We start from the raw sequence: 15,507 nt of genomic DNA, 5'->3' as shown, positions 1-15,507 counted from the left end.
AGCCACTGGAACTGGAGGCACCAATGAGGACTCTAACAGGCCTTGCAGCCACTGCAGACCCTTGCAGTCCTTGTCTAGGACCACGCAGTTGTTGATGTCATGGACCCTAGCAGCCCAAGCTGATGAGACATCATAACCCCCCGACGTGGACCATCACAAGTTCCCACATGTGTAGACCTAGAGTCACAACATGCTCCAGCATGCTGTAGAGGTCCTTCCTTACCAAGGTCAGTCCATAAAATCTGAAAGGGACTGTTTCTTCACATACAAGGCTAGAGAGATCACAAAGAATCAGGGAACCATGACACCACTGAAGGAACACAGTAAACTTCCAGTAACCTCAAGAAAATGAAGATACATGAATGCCTGATAAAGAATTCAAAATAATTGTTCTCGAGATGCTCAGAGAGCCACAAGAGAACACAGATAAACAATTTAAGAAAATCAGGAAAACAATATGAAAAAAAATGAGAAGTTCAACAAAGAGAAAACACAAGAAAGAACTAAACAGAAATTTTGGAGATGAAGAATACAATGACTGACCTGAAGAATTCAACAGAGAAGTTCAATAGCAGACTGGATAAGCAGAAGAAAGCATCAATCAATAATTCAAAGACAGATCATTTGAAATTATCCAGTCAGAGGAACAAAAAGAAAACAAATTAAAAGGAATGAAACGAAGCCTACAGAACTTACGGGGCATCCTTAAAAGAAACAATTGATGCATTATTAGAGTCCCAGAAGGGGAAGAGAGGGAGAAAGGGAAAGAAAACTTACTTGTGCTCACTTTGGCAGCACATATACTAAAATTGGAACCATACAGAGAAGATTAGCATGGCCCCTGCGCAAGGATGACACGTAAATTTGTGAAGCGTTCCATATTTTCTGAATTGGGAGACTGGGATTGGCATATATACACTAATATGTATAAAATAGATAAGTAATAAGAACCTGATGTATAAAATAAATAAATAAATAAAATTCAAAGAAAAATAAAATAAACTGAGAGAACAAGGAAAAAAAAAAAAAAAAAAACTTACTTAAAGAATAATGGCTGAGAACTTCCCAAAACAGGAGGGAATTAGACATCCAAGTTCATGAAGCTAACTGGTCACCCCAAAATTTCAACCCCAAATGATTTCCCCAAGATATATTATAATAATGCTGTCTAAAATCAAAGACAAAGAGAGAATCTGGAGAGCAGCAAGAGAACAGAAGCTTGTCACTTACAAGGGAATCCTCATAAAGCTATCAGCTGCTTTCTCAGCAAAAACTTTATAGGCCACAAAAGAGTGGGATGATACTTTCAAAGTGCTGAAAGAAAAAAACCTGCCAGCCAAGAATACACTACCCAGCAAAGTCATCCTTCAGAAATAAAGGAAAGATAAAGACTCTTAGACACACAAAAGCTGAGGGAGTTCACCGTAACTACACCTTCCTTACAAGAAATGTGGAAAGGAGTTCTTCAAGAACTTCATGAAATGGAAGAATGTTAATTAGTAACATGAAAATATATATGAAAATACAAAACACACTAGAAAAATATATAATCAAATTCAGAATACTCCAATACTGTAACATGGTGGGTGCTAATATTAAACTCCAGCATAAAGGTAAAAGGGCAGAAGTATTAAAAATAGCTATAGCTACAATAATCTGTTAATGGATACACAGCATAAGAACATGTAAATTGTGACATAAAAATAATAAGATGTAGAGGAGGGAATAAAAGGGTAGAGTTTTTATATGCAATTGAAATTAAGTTGTTATCACTTAACATAGACTCTTAAACCTGTCTATAAGAAGTTTCATTTAGGGACTTCCCTGGTGGTCCAGCAGTTAAGATTCCATGCTACCAATGCAGGGGGCCCAGGTTCGACCCCTGGTCAGGGAACTAGATCCTGCATGCTGCAACTAAGAGCCCGCATGCCACAACTAAAGATTCCACATGCCACAACTAAAAAGATCCTGCAAGCTGCAATGAAGATCCCATCCCCTGCAATGAAGATCCCACATGCCCCAACTAAAGACCCAGTGCAGCCAAGTAAATAAATTAAAAAAAAATTTTTTTTAAATTAAAAAAAAAAGTTTCATGTAAGCATAAGGGTAGCCACAAAACCAAATCTATAATAGGTAAAGACAAACTAAAAAGCAGGAAATCAAAGTACACCACTACTGAAAATACTCAATGCACAAAGGAAAACAGCAAGAGATGAAGAAAGGAACAAAAGAACTATAAAACAGCCAGAAAACAATTAACAAGATGACATTAATAAGTCCTTATTGACCAATGATTAATTTAAATGTAAATGGATTAAATTGTCCAATCAAAGTATATAGAGTGACTGAATGGATAAAAAAACAAGACTCAACGACATGCTGTCTACCAGAGACTCACTTTGACTTTAAGGACACACTCAGGGTCAAAGTGAAGGAATGAAAAAAGATATTTGATGTAAATGGAAACTAAAAGAGAGCAGGGGTAGCTATACTTACATCAGACAAAATAGACTTAAAGTCAAAAACTGTATTAAGAGACAAAGAAGGTCATTATAAAATGATAAAGAGGTCAATGTATCAAGAGGATATAACAATTATAAATATACAGGTATGCAACATTGGTGCTCCTAAATATATTAAGCATACACCAACAGATACAAGGGAGAAATAGACAACAATACAATTATGGTAGGGAAATTAAATATCCAGTTTTCAGCAAAGGATAGATCATCAAGACAGAAAATTGATACAGAAACACTGGACTTGAACTATATTTTAGACCAAGTGGATCTAGCAGAAATATATAGAGTATTCCATCCAAAAGCAGCAGAAGACACATTCTTAAGTGCACATGGCACATTCTCTAGGATAGATTGTATGTTAGGCCACAAAACAAGACTTAGCAATTTTAAAAAGACTGAAATCATACCAAGTACCTTTTCCAACCACAATGGTATGAAATTAGAAATCAATAAAAAGAGAAAAACTTGACAATCCATAAAAATGTGGTTGTTCACTCCTGAACAACTAATGGGTCAAAGAAGAAATCAAAAGGGAAATAAAAAAATATCTTCAAACAAATGAAAATGGAAACAACATACCAAAACATATGAGATACAGCAAAAATTGTTCAGGTGGGAAGTTTATAGCAATAAATGTGTATATTAAGAAAAAAGAAAGATCTCAAATAAACTACCTAACTTTATGTCTCAAGGAACTAGAAAAAGAACAAACTAAGCCGAGTCCAGTGTTAACAGAAAATAAGGAAATAACAAAGATCTGAGCAGAAATAGAGAATGGAACAAAATGGTTTTATGAAAAGTTAAATAAAATTGAAAACTTCAACTAGACTTACTAAGAAAAAAAAGAGAGGGCTCAAATAAATAATATTATAAATGAAAGAGGGGACATTACAACCAATACATAGAAACCCAAAGGATTATAAAAGACAACTACGAACAATTATATGCCAACAAATTGGACAAACCTAGAAAAAATGGATTAATTCCTAGAACTTACAACCTACCAAAACTGACTCAGGAAAAAAACAGGAAAACTGAACAGACCAATAATGAATAAGGAGAGTGAATCGCTAAACAAAAACCTCCCAACATAGAAAAGCCCATAACAAGATGGTTTCGTGGATTAATCCTACGAAACATTTAAAGAGGAATTAATATCAATCCCTCTCAAACTCTTCCAAAAAGTTAAAGAGGTGGGAACACTCCCAAACTCATTTTATAAGGCCAGCATTACTCTGATACCAAAGCCAGATAATATCACTACAAGAAAAGAAAACCCTGATCAATATCAACAGGTCAATATCCCTGATACATAGAGAGGCGAAAAATCTCAACAAAATACTAGCAAACCAAATTCAGTAGCACATTAAAAGGATCATACATCATGAGCAAGTGAGGTTTATCTCTGGGATGCAAGGATGGTTCAACACATGCAAATTAATAATGTGAATCACATGATCATCTCAATAGATGCAGAAAAAGCATTCGACAAAAGTCAACATAGTTTCATGACAAAAACTCTCAACAAAGTGGGTACAGAAGGAACATACCTAAACATAATAAAGGCAATATATGGCAAGTCCACAGCTAACATCATACTCAACAGTGAAAGGTAGAAAGCTTCCCTCTAAGATCAGGAACAAGACAAGGGTGCCCACTATTACTGTTCCTATTTAGCATGGTACTAGAAGTCCTAGCCAGAGCAATTAGACAAGTAGAAGAAATAAAAGGCATCCAAATAAGAAAAGAAGAAGTAAAATTGTCTTGGTTTGCTGATGACATAATCTTGTATATAGAAAATCCTAAAGACACCATCAAAAAACCATTAGAGGGAATTCCCTGGCAATCCAGTGGTTAGGACTCAGTGCTTTCACTGCAGGGGCCCAGGTTCAATCCCTGGTCAGGGAACTAAGATCCTGCAAGCTGCATGGTGCAGACAAAACAAAATTAGAACCAAATGAGTCCAGTAAAGTTACAGGATGCAAAATCAATATACAAAAATCAGTTGCATTTCTGTACACTAACAATAACTATCTGAAAAAGAAATAAAACAATCCCATTTACAATAGTATCAAAAAGAATAAACTACTTAGGAATAAATTTAACCAGGAAGTGAAAACTGTAAGACATTGATGAAAGACATTGAAGATGACATAAATAAATGTAAAGATATTTCATGCTCATGAACTGGCAGAGTTGACATTGTTAAAATGTTTATACTACCCAAAGCCATCTAAGGACAGACTGCAAACTCCATCAAAGTTGTATTTTTTACGGAAATAGAAAAAACAACCCTAAAATTCATATGTAACTACAAAAGACCCCCAATAGACAAAGCAATCTTGAGAAAGAACAAAGGTGAAGACATCACACTTCTTGATTTCAAGGCAATTACTTCATGATACAGGCATAAAAAAAGACACAAAGACCAATGGAATAGAACAGAGAGCCCAGAAATAAATACACACATACACTGTCATCCAATATTTGACAACGGATCCAAGAATACTCAATGGGTAAAGGACAATCTCTTCAATAAATGGTGATGGGAAAACTGGATAATCACATGCAAATGAATGAAAATTGATCCCCTATCTAATACCACTCACAAAAATTATCTCGAAATGGATTAAGAGCTTAAATGTAATACCTGAAACCATAAAATTCCTAGAAGAAACCATAGATAAAAATCTCCTTGATACTGGTCTTAGCAAGGCTTTTTTGATATGACACTAAAAACACAAGCAGCAAAGGAAAATAATCAGTAAGTGGGAGTACATCAAAGTAAAAATCTTCTGCACAGCAAAAGAAACAATGAACAAGATGAAAGGCAACCTATGGAATAGTAGAAAATATTTGCAAACCATCTCTCTGACAGGAAGTTAATATCTAAAATATAAAAGGAGCTCATATAACTCAATAGCAAAATTAAAAACTCACAAATAGTCCTATTAAAAAATGAGCAATGGGCCTGAATAGATATTTTTCCAAATAAGACATACAAACGACCAACAGGCACATGAAAATGTGCTCAACATCACTAATCATCAGAGAAATGCAAATCCAAACCACAGTGAGATATCACCTCACACCTGTTAAAATGGTCATCATCAAAAAAGATAAGGGCTTCCCTGGTGGCGCAGTGGTTGAGAATCTGCCTGCCAATGCGAGGGACACGGGTTCAAGCCCTGGTCTGGGAAGATCCCACATGCCGCGGAGCAACTAGGCCCGTGAGCCACAATTATTGAGCTTGCGCATCTGGAGCCTGTGCTCCGCAACAAGAGAGGCCGCGATAGTGAGAGGCCCGCGCACCACGATGAAGAGGGGCCCCCACTTGCCGCAACTAGAGAAAGCCCTCCCACAGAAACGAAGACCCAACACAGCCAAAAATAAATAAATAAATAAATAAAATTTTAAAAACAAAAACAAATAAAAAAAAAAGATAAGAGATAACATGTGTTGGCAAGGATGTGAAGAAAAGGGAACACTTGTGCATTGTTGATGTAATGTAAATTGGTGCAACCACTGTGGAAAGCAGTATGGAGTTTCCTCAAAAAATTAAAAATACAACTACCATACGATCCAGCAATTCCACTTCTGCATATAAATCCAAAGGAAATGAAATCACTATTCTGTGTTACCGCAGCATTATTCACAATAGCCAAGACATGGAAACAACCTACATGTCTATAAATGGATGAATCTAGATTTAGATATAAATAGATATAGATATACACAGTGGAGTGTTTATTCAGCTTTTAAAAAAATGGAACTCTTGCCATTCTTGACAACATAAATGGACTTTGAGGGCATTATGCTAAATAGAATAAGTAGACAGAGAAAGACAAATGCTATATGATCTCACTTATAGTAAACTCTAAAAAAGCTGAACTCATAGAAGCAAAGAGTAGAAGTATGCTTACCAGGGGCTGGGGATGGGGGAAGAGGAGATGTTGGCCAAAGGGTACAAACTTCAAATTATAAGAGGAATAAGTTTGGGGGGGGCTAATGTACAGTATGGTGACTATAGTTAACAACATTGTATTGTATACTTGAAAGTTGCTATATATAAGGTTAGATTTTAAATGTTCTCACAATAACAACAATGGTAATTATGTGAGGTGAAGGATGTGCTAACTAACCTTACTGTGGTAAACATTTTGCAATATATACATGTATTAAATCATTACATTGTGCACCTTCAACTTATACCATATTATATGTCAATTATATCTCAATAAAGCTGGGTGGGGGGAGAATAATTAAGCTGTAAATTTCTTGGATTACAAAGTTTGAGTCTTACGGTTTTGTTTATTTCTAGTTCTGAGCTCAGTGTTTTGTAGATCTTAGGCACAGCAGATGAAGAAACACAACTTTATGGGATCTCAATCAGTTGGTAAAAAGCAACATTTCTGAATTTAAAGAAACATTCCCTAAGGGACATACAAATCACAACACCCATGTCTGGTTTAAACCAATGTAGACTGCTGGGTATACTTCTCACCAAATCATGCTTTTGAAATATTTATTTATACTTTCTCTGCTTTGAATAAATGGCTGTAAATGAATGAGAGAAAATTTTGATATGATCTGATCACTTAGGATAAATATTCTACTTATATAAATACAAACTGCTGTTATTATTTTTGCACCTCACTCTAGAGGCCTGAGCCAGCTTTTAAAATTTTACATATAAATTTGCTCACGAACTGGTTAGCCAAATGGATAAAGCAAAGGCAGTGAGCCAGGAAAATTTGCATCTGGATTCTCTGTAAGACTCTGGGAAAGTGTTGCCTTGCAGTCTCAGAGGCAAATTTATTTGTGTAGTACAGATGGTTGCCTCAGAACAGTTTGTAACACAAATTGCTATTATAGTGTGTCATTCTCATTAATTTAGAACCATATCAGTTTTGTCCCAGTTACAAATGGATAAAAAGTCTGTTGATTTCAAACTTTCAATTATATATACATATATATATAAATATAATAATATATATACACATATACATGTATGTATGTAGATATCTTAAAATATATCTACTTTAAGTCAGGAGGTAAGATAAGGATATGTGAATGATTCTAACCCAAGTGTCTGCCTCCCTTTTTTATTTATTTGTTTATTTATTTATTTGTTTGTTTGTTTGTTTTTGGCTGTTGTTGGGTCTTCGTTGCTGTGTGTGGGCTTTCTCTAGTTGCGGAGAGCAGGGGCTACTCTTCGCTGCAGTGCACAGGCTTCTCATTGCGGTGGCTTCTCTCGTTGCAGAGCACAGGCTCTAGGCGCATGGGCCTCAGTAGTTGTGGCACTTGGGCTCAATAGTTGTGGCTCGCGGGCTCTACAGCACAGGCTCAGTAGTTGTGGCGCATGGGCTTAGTTGCTGTGCAGCACCTGGGATCTTCCTGGACCAGGGCTCGAACCCGTGTCCCCTGCATTGGCAGGCGGATTCTTAACCACTGAGCCACCAAGGAAGTCCCTTTTTTTTTTTAATTTATTTTTTAAATTGAAGTATGGTGAATTTCCAATGTTGTGTTAATTTCTGCTGTACAGCAAAGTGATTCAGTTTTACATATATATACATTCTTTTTTATATTCTTTTCCATTACGGTTTATCCCAGGATATTGAGTATAGTTCCCTGTGCTGTATATACAGTAGGACCTTGTTGTTTATCCGTTCTATATATACTAGTTTGCACCTGCTAATGCCTCCCTTTCTTGAGGGAGCACTTTCCTCTAGCATATTTAGGGATTGGTATTAGGTTGGTTCCCGGGTCAGTCCTTGTAACATCTGCTACCTACTCCTCTCTTCTGTTTTCTGCTCGTTTTATATCTGATCATTACTCAGATTAACTTCTCCTGATGTGAAGCTGTTATATAGCCAAGAGGGTCTCCATGGAATCGTGCTTATGTGGATTCCGTTTGATGGAGAAGATCATGGGAAGCTCCTTAGAGGTACTTTCTCTTGAGCCAAGTCTTGTAGGATGCAAGGGAATAAGCTAGACAAGTGAAAATACTTTCCAGGAAGGGGACAGCATGATGTACTTATTCATTCAGGCGAAAGGGTGAATTTGGAGCTGAAAGGCAACATTGATCACCAGCACAGTATACCCGTAGACACGTGAATTGTTTGGCTTAGCTGGAGTTAAGAGATGAGCCTGCAGAAGTGACAAGATCATGAAGGGACTAGAGTATGTAATGAATATGATTATGCAGATACAGGCACTGTTTGCAGAATTTAGTGTGGTCGACAACTATTTCCCTTTACTTCATATTTTGATTACTTTTTTTCTGCCTGAGTTGAACCCACCTCAGTCTTTCTGGCATGGGTGACCTAGCAGTCTAGTTCTGTCTCACCTAGTTAGCAGTGCTCTTGAGAGTATTATTAAAAGCCCTCTGGCTTGTCTCACATTCTCCCAGCCTCTTTTCCCAACAACTGCCTGATTTGCTCCCTATTTCTAAAATTAAACCAACAAGAGTGAGAATTTAGATAATTCATCTCCTTTCTGGCAGAGCATTCCATGACAGACCATATCATGAGCTACTAGCCTGACTCTGGATTGGCTGCCCTTAGGTGAGGCCCCAGCCTCGGTGGTGGTAGGAGGGGTGGGTGGGGTAAAGATGCAGAAATCACATAGTACAGAATGTGCTACCAAAGGCTGTTCCCTCAGCAGGAATTGTGAGCCGGGCCTGTCCCCTTTGACCAGGCCCTGGGTGTGGCAGGCACTGTACTGGCATGGGATCAAGGCCCAGCTCCATCACTCACTAGCTATGCTGCCTTGAATAAGTGACTTAATATCACAGAGCAACTGGACCCAGATTCTTTAAACTGAGAATGAAAAGTACTTAACCTGCAGAGTGAATATGAGCTTTGGAAATAAATATATATAAAGTATCTGCTTCATAGCCAGTGCTCAATAAATGGTGATACACACACACCAAACTTTACTTTTTTAATTTTTAAGAAGCACATCATGCTTAACCCAGTTTATAGATGAGGCTTTTCCTAATCACTGCATTTATTGTTGAACAAGTTAAGTTTTTTCCAATTTCAACTTTATAATTTGACACTGTAGTAAACATCATCATGAATATAGTCTTATCTTTTGAATTATTTTAAGATAAATCCTTATGATATGCTTCATTAGAACAAAGGATATGAATTTCTATGGATTTTTAATGCATATTGTCAAATAGGGATTCAAAATGAATTAAAGAATAATTCTTAAAAATGTTGAGCTTAAAAATTATCTTGGAGACACACCTAAATAAATATTACACTTGCTTTTTTTACTTTTTTCTTATTTATAGATGTAAGTGGTATTTTATTGCTGTTTAGATTTGTGTTACTATGATTACCAATATTAGATTTAAAAATGTTTATTAGTTGATTTTCCTTTTGTGTAATTGGACTGTTCATGTACTATACTGATGAGATTTACAAAGTGTATATATTATATGCATATACTTATACACACACAAATACATATACACACATATTAATCTCATTTATGATACTCATTATAGATTAAATTTTTATGTGTAATTTCATATATTTATAGATTTTCCACTTTGCCATACTATTTGAAATTTCTGTTTTTATATCAGTGCTAGATTTAAAATGCATTCTAATATATGGAATGAATAGTCCCTTTTCCTTACTTTCTTTTCTCTTCTTTTTTTTTTTTTGATTATTTACCATCATCAAGATGGTTGCTTAGTGGGACTTCCCTGGTGGCACAGTGGTTAAGAATCCGCCTCCCAATGCAGGGTACACGGGTTTGAGCCCTGGTCCGGGAAGATCCCACGTGCCACGGAGCAACGAAGCCCATGCACCACAACTACTGAGCCTGCGTTCTACAGCCTGCGAGCCACAACTACTGAGCCTGTGTCCCACAACTACTGAAGCCTGTGTGCCTAGAGCCTGTGCTCTGCAACAAGAGAAGCCACCTCAATGAGAAGCCCGCGCACAACAACGAAGAGTATCCCCAGCTCGACACAGCTAGAGAAAGCCCGCACGCAGCAACGAAGACCAAATGCAGCTAAAAATAAATAAATAAATTTATAAATTAAAAAAAAAAAAAAAAAAAAGATGGTTGCTTAGTAAGACTAGTAAAGTGAGAGAAAATAACCCTGACATCATGACTAATAAAGAAAAAGTCAGGGAGAAAGTAGAAAATTGTTGGAATAAAAAAGGATATAACAAGTGCACCAGGGATTTTTAAAATAAAACAATATTGTGGATAACTTTCTGCCGATAAGTTAGAAAACATAGACAATTTCCTGCAAACACAAATGTTACTGACTAAAACTGACTTAAGGAAAAATGGAAAATTTCAATGTATCTAAAACCACGAAAGGAATTGAATTAGGAGTTTACAATCTACAATCAGCAGAGTATATAGATACATAAGTAAAAAGCCAACGAACTTATATGTAGCTTCTGAGTCACAGTGTTAGTTTCTAAATTAAGGATCAGGACATAATGAAACCTGATATAAGATTGATTTTATTAAAATTTGAAAGAGCCCTGTGATGCCCCTCTTTCTCTAGTGCCCTAATGCTATAGACTGGATATTTGTGCCCTCCCCCAAATTCATATGTTAAACCCTAATGTGATGATATTAAAAGGAGTGATTTGGGGGGAGGTGATTACATCATGAGGGTGGAGCCCTCATGAATGGAATTAGTGTCCTTATATAAAAGGCCCCGGAGAGATCTCTTACCTCTTTCTCTGTGTGAGGATACAGCAAAAGAAGATGGCCATCTACAAACCAGGAAGTGAATGTCTTCCATGTCTGTCTCACCAGACAGTGAATCTGCCGGAGCCTTGATCCTGGACTTCCCAGCCTCCAGAACTGTGAGAAATAAATGTTTGCTGTTTATAAGCCAACCAGTTTATGGTATTTTTGTCATAACAGCACAAATGAACTAAAACACCTGAACATGTGCTTATTTTGCTTAATGGTTAATCTAGGGTTCTTTCTCTGTCTCTAACAATAGAAGATTTATCTAGATTAGTGTTTAATACTATTCATGTTATACTCCATTCTATGCACTGAAAGTTTGTCTTTTCCAAATTCATATGTTGAAGCCCTAATCCCCACTGTGATGATATTTGGAGGCAGGACCTTTGGGAAGTAATTAGGTCATGAGGATGGAGCTCTCATGAATGAGATTAGTGCTCTTATAAAAAGAAACATGAGAGAGATTATCTCTCTCTCTCTGCCATGAGAGGATACAGCAAAAAGGTGGCCATTGTAAACCAGGAAGAAGGCTCTCACCAAGAACTTGACCATGATGACAAGTTGGACTTCCAGCCTCCAGAACCATGAGAAATACATGTTTGTTGCTTAAGCCACACAGTCTATGGTATTCTGTTCTAGCAGCCTGAACAGATAAAGACACTCTACCATACTAATACGAGAATGTAAAATCCAATCCTTCTTATGAATATCCATACTCTAAAATATATTTACACTTCTATAATTAAAATATTCAAGAAATTCATCCAGAGAAGGGTATTCAAGATCTAGCCTAGACATTGTGTAATTTATATATTGAGGGTTTTTCTTACTGTTCTATTGAAATATGCTCCACCATGCTTCCAGTTGGAAGAAATAGAAAAACCAACCAAGCGCATTTGACTCAAACACTCAAAAACTGACCAGCTGGCATTTACACAAAGTCCAGAGATGGGGCAGCCTGCAGGGTTGGTTGTTTGAGCAACTCACTTGTGTCATCAAGAACATAGGTTCTTTCTATCTCTTTGCTCTGTAACCACAGGGTTTGTATCATTCTACGACTGGTGACTGGTTCCCCTCTGGGTTGTAGGACAGCTGCTGGTTACAGTAAGGCCCGCTGACTTCTTTATTTACATCCAGCAGATGAGAGAAATTGCCTCTCCCTAAGACAACAAATGGAAAGTCTTTATCTTCAGCCTTTGGGGGCCAGTTTACATCCCCCCACACAACGGTAAGGCTAGGTCCTCGAAGTAATCCCTGGCTTCCTGACCAGAGGCCACCAATGGAGCTCAGCTCACTTCCTCAGAGCTCATTGCTGCCACACAATGGGAAGGGAGACGGAATGTTGAGGAAACAAGCATGCCACCCACTACAAAAGATCTGCTCAGAAAACACTCATGCTTTTGCTGAAGTGACACTTGATTGCATGTTCATTTGGGAGTTTGCTTTACAAAAGGAATTGTAGTGTTTCTTCCAATTAGAGTCCAAAGTAGATCGTGCAAAGGTCAAGTGCCGGTCAGAAATCGCTGTTAGATTTCAGGCAATTTATAAAGTATCAAGGCTCCAACATCAATGAAAAGCGTAAACTGATTTTTTTCAACCTAATTGGAAAAACATGTCAGTTGTCAGATAAATCATTTAAAGCTAAAGGTGCAGCTAAGTATTAAGGGCAATGAATATATCCAAAGACATGCAAGAGAGATTCTTTCAATCCAGGCAAGACCATTCCACTGACAATCTAAGGCTGCCTTATACCACAGCGTTGATGTATAACCACTAAGACATAACACCCATTAGAAAGCATCAATGCTCTTTATCTGTAGGAAGCTTATTTATCAGTGTGATAGCATCTACATATATAGAACACACTATTTTCTCTTTAACATTTGTATTAAGTCATACATGCACATTGTAACAAAACTCAATCAGCATCAATAAATGGTAAAAAATCAAATGTAAGTTTCTTTCTCACTTAATTTCCCCAGAGTGCCCTTCCCTAAAGGTTTATCAGTTTCTTGTGTGTCCTTCCCCAGATATTCTATATAGGTGACAACATATACATCCTTTTAAAAAATATGAATGGGAACACATGCTATGTGCAGTTCTGTCCCCTGCCCAATTTCATTTAACGATATGTTCGTACATATAGAGGGACCTAAATCTTGAATAGCTGCCTGAGTACACCCCATGACTCTAAAGCAGAGGTGAGAGCAGCACTGAGCTCAGATGAAGAATGGGGTAGGAAAGAGTCATCCAATGCTCAGGCAGGGAAGATGCAGTTACTGACAGGAGGTCTGGAGGAAAGCACCGCAGCACCTGAAGTGAGGGGGGAAACCTGCCAACAAGGGGCAAAAGTGATGCAGATAAAGGGGGTTGGGGTCTCACAAATTACCTGAGGTTGAGTTTTAGTCTTTCAACCAGTTAGAGACAAACCAAAGAATTTTACCATGCGTCTGGAGACAAAGAGTTCTTCACTCAATCAATCAAGATTTTTTTTCTATTTGTGTACGTGGTTTTTGAATGGGCTATTTTTTTTTTTTAATATCTGGGGAAAACTGTAATTCGAAAAGATACAGGGACTTCCCTGGCGGTCCAGTGGTTAAGATTCCGTGCTTCCAACGCAGGGGGTGCAGGTTTGATCCCTGGTCGGAGAACTAAGTTCCCGCATGCCGCGCGGTGTGGCCAAAAAAAAAAAGATACATGCACCCCAATGTTCACTGAATGGGCTATTTTTGAGTAAACGCCTTACATCCCAGTGTATTCCTTCAACTGGAGTATCCCTGTATTTGAGATTCTCTAATTCACCACTAGATGGACCTATTTGATATTTTGTCTTCCAAGAAAGAGAATGGTTTTTTTATTCAGTGAGATCTTCCTAGCAAGGATTTAGGCCACTGACCTTAACACAAGATTTATTTGAGTTTTTAAAAATATAAACAATTCATTCATACAAAATAATGAATAAACTGTACTCATATACTTAAGTGATGTTACTAAAAACAAATACCTCTATGTTAAACCTCCTGGTTTAAGAAATAAAACACAACCCAAATCTTTTAAGCCCACCATGCCCCCTCTCTGAGCTTTTCCCTCCCCTTTTCATCCATAGGAAACCAGCATTCTGAATTATAAATTACTAGCTACTTTAAAAAAGTTTTATTATGTATCCCTAAATAATATAATATCTAATTTTTACAGGTCTTGAAACTTATATAAAGAACTCATATGTATTTTTTAACATTTTTCTCACTCAACTTTCTATTTCTGAGATTCCCCCATCTTGATATGCGTATTTCTAGTGCATTTTTAAAAACTGCTCTATGATATTGTGTGGTATAAATGGATTAAAATTCATTTACCCATTTTACTGATTTGGGACTTGCTTTTATTTTCATTCAGTGCTATGATTTTAAGATTCTCATTTTCATTCATGCAGCTAAAATTTAGATAGATTAAACGTTCTTGCTGTGTAGTCTAATAATTCCAATATCAATCTTGGGAGTCTGACACTTTAGTTTCTTATATTTTTTTCTGCTGACTTTTGTTTATTTGGGCTTGTTTCTTCATGTGTTTCAGTAATTTTTTTTTTAATTGTGAGTGCATGTTCCTTTGGTGGTAATTCTCTGAAAATAATGTTTTCTTTTTGTTTTCTCCTCCATGCTAATACATCTTTAATTAGCCAAAGAAGCTCTCTACTTCTCTCCTCTGGAAATCATCTCACCCATTGCTCTGTTTGGCTAATAGTCTTTGTCTCTGTCTTCAGCAATACTGAGGCAAGTACTCTTTCTTTGGTGCAGGGAAATCCATTGTTTGCTGTTGTCTCCAATGATGAATATGCTGAGAAAGCCTGGTGGCAAAGCTATTGCCATTGGCTTCCTACACATGACTCAGGTCAAGAGTCAGGTTCTCTCTCTTTCTGTGTGTGTGTGTGTGTATGTGTGTGTGTGTTGGTGATACCATCAATCTGTCCCAGGTTAGCACTTTCCATCAATGTACATGGGTTAGCAGAACTTGATGAAATGGCTAATTGATTTGGCCAAAGTCCAAATCAATCCAGAAGATTTCCATCTGGATGGTGCCCACAAAGATCTTCCTCACTTCACAGAACTTATACTTGGCCTCCTCAGGCACAATTTGATGAACAACTTGGGTCACAGATCAGACGGAAATTCCCACCACTCTTGTCAATGTTGATGACACCCATGAAACTGGCAGGGTAGCTTATAGCAGGGTGCAGCCTGCCCTCAAT

At 37.2% G+C, this 15,507-nt stretch overlaps 1 long non-coding RNA gene and 1 other non-coding gene across 3 annotated transcripts in view; one reads left to right on the top strand and one right to left on the bottom strand.

Moving 5' to 3' along the window:
* Positions 1–779: 779 nt before the first annotated feature.
* Positions 780–886, top strand: LOC118900323. The gene has a single exon (XR_005021102.1). It is a non-coding gene; the product is annotated as a U6 spliceosomal RNA (small nuclear RNA).
* Positions 887–11,240: 10,354 nt separating this feature from the next.
* Positions 11,241–15,507, bottom strand: part of LOC118899459 — a 30,181-nt gene continuing 25,914 nt past the window's right edge. For both annotated transcript variants that reach the window (XR_005020955.1, XR_005020956.1), the window contains exon 3: positions 11,241–11,372. This is a non-coding gene — a long non-coding RNA (uncharacterized LOC118899459). The remainder of the gene's footprint in view (positions 11,373–15,507) is intronic.

The sequence above is a fragment of the Balaenoptera musculus genome, chromosome 8, assembly GCF_009873245.2.
Source record: "Balaenoptera musculus isolate JJ_BM4_2016_0621 chromosome 8, mBalMus1.pri.v3, whole genome shotgun sequence".
In the NCBI taxonomy this organism is placed as follows: Eukaryota; Metazoa; Chordata; class Mammalia; order Artiodactyla; family Balaenopteridae; genus Balaenoptera; species Balaenoptera musculus.
This window is presented reverse-complemented; position numbering and strand designations above follow the sequence as displayed.